The sequence below is a fragment of the Cololabis saira genome, chromosome 22 (genome assembly GCF_033807715.1).
Source record: "Cololabis saira isolate AMF1-May2022 chromosome 22, fColSai1.1, whole genome shotgun sequence".
NCBI lineage: Eukaryota > Metazoa > Chordata > Actinopteri > Beloniformes > Belonidae > Cololabis > Cololabis saira.
This window is the reverse complement of record NC_084608.1, coordinates 5212398-5216621: the sequence shown is the minus strand read 5'-3', so window position 1 is coordinate 5216621 and position 4224 is coordinate 5212398. Positions and strand designations below refer to the sequence as shown.

At 41.5% G+C, this 4224-nt stretch overlaps 4 non-coding genes across 4 annotated transcripts; all 4 read right to left on the bottom strand.

Moving 5' to 3' along the window:
• Positions 1-852: 852 nt before the first annotated feature.
• On the bottom strand, positions 853-924 carry trnaa-agc (transfer RNA alanine (anticodon AGC)). The gene has a single exon. It is a non-coding gene; the product is annotated as a tRNA-Ala (tRNA).
• A 1226-nt stretch (positions 925-2150) lies between these two features.
• Positions 2151-2222, bottom strand: trnag-ucc (transfer RNA glycine (anticodon UCC)). The gene has a single exon. It is a non-coding gene; the product is annotated as a tRNA-Gly (tRNA).
• Positions 2223-3336: 1114 nt separating this feature from the next.
• trnaa-ugc (transfer RNA alanine (anticodon UGC)) lies at positions 3337-3408 on the bottom strand. The gene has a single exon. It is a non-coding gene; the product is annotated as a tRNA-Ala (tRNA).
• A 483-nt stretch (positions 3409-3891) lies between these two features.
• Positions 3892-3963, bottom strand: trnag-ucc (transfer RNA glycine (anticodon UCC)). Its single transcript has one exon. It is a non-coding gene; the product is annotated as a tRNA-Gly (tRNA).
• Between the last annotated feature and the right edge of the window lie 261 nt (positions 3964-4224).

Genomic DNA, 4224 nt, shown 5'->3' with positions numbered 1-4224 from the left:
AGAAACTAGTACCGTTTTGGTCCCGATCACGGGACTCTTGGGGGTTTTGAGCTCAGAACTTTTACTTCTAAGGTGAGCAGGAATCAATCTTTTTTATGATGTAAAGATTGTGTCGTCCCCAAAGGTGGGAGGATGAAACGATAACGGGTTCACCTTACGGCCTCAGGCTGGAGCATGTGAAGCTTTGAGCTCTGGCACAAGATAAATAACAGTCATGTTGCATTTGGAGTTTGGGACTTTCATAGTTTATTTATTTAATTTTATTTATTTAGTTAATTTTAGTTGTTAAATTTCTGGAAAAGAAAAAAGTCAAGTCATACATGAGAGAAACTATTCAGTTTGTGGCAAAATATTTGTACTTGTATGAAACTGAAGATGCAAAATGCAAACCTGACATTTACTTTTAGTTCAGTTTGTGGAAAATGGTAGGCCTGGCTTTCTCTTTAAAACTGAAACAGTTATAAAGCATTACAAACTGTAACAATAGGGCAAATGCACAGCATTTGGTTGTATTTTCTGTCTTTCATATAAAAGACAATTTTTTCCAGTCATATGTTATTAAAAAAATACTGCTCGTGACCTCAATATCGTGTATCATACCGTATCGAGAGATTAGTGTATCGTTACACCCATACTAACGATGCAGCAGATCTGTAGATGTCGTACATACTAAGCTGATCTTGTTGCAGGTTAGATGCAGCAAAGTCTCCCTCTTCTGTGATGCTGAGACTGTAGTTATTCCCGCTCTTCACTTCCGGAAGGGGGCAGTCACTAGCTCGGTTAAGCATAGGCAGAAAGATTAGGATTGCTGATTACTATTTCTTACTTTAAGAGGTTAATTAACACAAATAATGGAGATGCCGGGGATTGAACCCGGGGCCTCATACATGCTAAGCATGCGCTCTACCACTGAGCTACATCCCCTTCCATGTCTGGTCCTGAGAGGAAAGTAGTGAGGTGGCATCAGAGCCGCCTGAGAGATTTGCGAGGCCCTGTGCGAAATGGCTAAATTTTTTGGGGATTTTTCAGGTCGGATCGGGTGTCTATATGCGCAATTTTAACTCTCCAATTAGCAAAATACTGGATACCTTCTCCTGCCTCATCATCATCTCTTGCCTCGACGCGGGGCCCCACAGCTGCTGGAGACCCGGTCGGATCAATTCAATTTTATTTATATAGCGTCTAATACAACAGATGTTGTCTCTAGACGCTTTCCAGAGATCCAGAACATGAACATAAACATAAACATAAACATAAACATAAACCCCCGAGCAATTATTATATAAACAATGGCAGGTAAAAACTCCCCTAGTGGGAGAAAAACCTTAAGCCAAACAGTGGCAAGAAAAACTCCCCTTTAGGAGGGAAGAAACCTTGAGCAGGACCAGGCTCATAAGGGGGGACCCTCCTGCCGAAGGCCAGACTGGGGGAGTCAGGGACGTCAACAGCACAGCAGGCAGGTGGAAGCAGCAGCGGGATGACCAGAGGTGGGGCGTCAGCAGCACACAACACCTGCTGACGCCCGGTGATTTTTGTAACAAATTTATCAAACGAGCCTTTCAGAGAGGCATTAAACTCTTCCATTTTCTTTAGTTTTTTTTCTTTTTTCATCCCCTGATGGAAATTTCCTGAATCTGTCTCGTTCTCTCGACATTGTGTGACAGTTTGTTCCAACTCCACCGTCTGGATCAGAGCAGCTTGTGTCTGCGCTTGGTCTGATCAGTTGTATTGAACAACAGACGCATCATTGCACATATATTTATTGATATGCACAGACTAGTACACATTTAGGTCTGTAATGGAACGTGACTGTTGATATTTATAAGGGAAAAAACGAAAGAAAAAAAATTGAAAAAAAAAAACAGTGGATAAAGTACTTCAACATAAGTAGTTATAAACACAAACTGTCTGTTTGTCTGTGTTCTTGCAGTCTACTGTTTATTTAAAAAGTTGATCTTGAGAAAACAGGTTTAATTTCTAGATAACCGTAGAAATTGCATCCAATTCATGGATGTTTACATTTTGTTTTACCTTCTGTATTCTGGTTATACTTTATACTACTGTTAAGACAGGAAGTTCTAAGAGTTGCAAATTCCAGAGAAACAACTGCATTAAACTGAGCAAATTCAGATTTGTCACAAAAGTAGTGCTGCGATGGCCGGGAATCGAACCCGGGTCAACTGCTTGGAAGGCAGCTATGCTCACCACTATACCACCATCGCACAGATGTGTAATATCAACGTCATGATTCCAGACACACAGGGCAAAACCAGATTTCAATGGGGCTGAGGTTTGTCCGTCCGCTTTGCAGCAAAAGGCAGGACTAGAGGCAACACTGAGGTTCTAGAGACAAAACTAATTATATGTTTTCAAAATGTCTGAGTGAGTGAATTGTAGCGTCCGTGTCCTGTTCTTAGCTGACAGGAGTGGTACCCAGTGTGGTTCTGCTGCTGAGGCCCATCCACCTCAAGGTTCGACGTGTTGTGCATTCAGAGATGCTCTTCCGCAGACCTCGGTTGTAACCAGTGGTTATTTGAGTTACTGTTGCCTTTCTATCAGCTACAACCAGCCTGGCCATTCTCTTCTGACCTCTGGCATCCACAAGGAATTTGCCCCCAAGGAACTACCGCCCACTGGATATTTTCTCTTTTTCCGACCACTCTCTGTGAACCCCAGAGAGGTTTTTGCGTGAAAATCCCAGTAGATTGGCAGGTTCTGAAATACTCAGACCGGCCCGTCTGTTACCAACAACCATGCCACGTCCAAAATCACTTAAATCACCGTACTTCCTCATTCTGATGCTTGGTCTTAACTACAGGAGATTGTCTTGACCATGTCTACGTGCCTAATTGCATTGATTTGTTGCCATGTGATTGGCTGGTTAGACATTTTCGTCGAAGAGCAGTTGGAGCAGTTATTTTACCTAATAAAGTGGCCGGTGAGTGTAAATGCATGTATGTGTCCCATATATACTCCTCATGACCATTAAAGCTTTTTGAAGGCATTGATGTTAAATACAGTGAAATGTGGGAGATGTCCTTATGTACACCATCACTGCAACAGACTAGATTGGAGTTGAGGCTAAAAGTGATTAAACTTATTTTTTCAATCAATGCAGACTGTAAAAATCATAGTATCGTTAATATTTAATTCAAATATAATAGTAACTCAGATTTAGTGACTGCGATAGAAGGCAACTGCTCAATGAATGCTGATCCATATTGATGGTTGTGGCAGCCAGTTCAATTCATCTTGTTTGTCTAACTCTGAACATAATTAATCTTTTACTGTATGTAACAATCAGTGTTGCTGGTTACGCTTTCTTAACAGAATTAATGGAGATGCCAGGGATTGAACCCGGGGCCTCATACATGCAAAGCATGCGCTCTACCACTGAGCTACATCCCCTTTGGTGGCTGGTCCTGAGAGGAAAGTAGTGAGGTGGCAAACCGTGGCATATCCAGCCCCGTATCCAGTGGAAGTCTTTCTATCCCTCCAAAATCCAAACCTGATGGATGAATGTCTGCCATCAACGCAGGGCAAAATAATACATACAAATTTAGGATTTTTTTTTTATTTCACAGAACAAATCACTTATTATTTTATTGCAGTGGATAAAGTAATTCAACATAAGTAGTTATAAACACAAACTGTCCATGTGTCTGTGTTCTTGCAGTCTACTATTCAAAAAGTTGATCTTGAGAAAACCGGTTTAATTTCTAGATAACCGTAGAAAGGGCAATTCATGGATGTTTACATTTTGTCTTACCTTCTGTATTGTGGTTATAATTTACATGTTGGAGGGCATGTTAAGAAGTTCTAAGAGTTGCAAATTCCAGAGAAACAACTGCGATAAACTAAGCACATTCAGATTTGTCATAAAAGTAGTGCTGCGATGGCCAGGAATCGAACCCGGGTCAACTGCTTGGAAGGCAGCTATGCTCACCACTATACCACCATCGCACTGATCTGGCACATAAACGTCATTAATGTCAGCAACACAGGGCAAAACCAGATTTCAATGGGGCTGAGGTTTGTCAGTCCGCTTTGCAGCAAAAGGCAGGACTAGAGACAACACTGAGGTTCTAGAGACAAAACTAATTATACGTTTTCAAAATGTTCATAGCACGATGTTGATCATCTTCATGGAAAGTGGAGTTTCATCTGCGGTTCCGCAGCTGCGGAGCTAGAGATTTGGAGTATAACAGAGGTGTCTTCAGTATT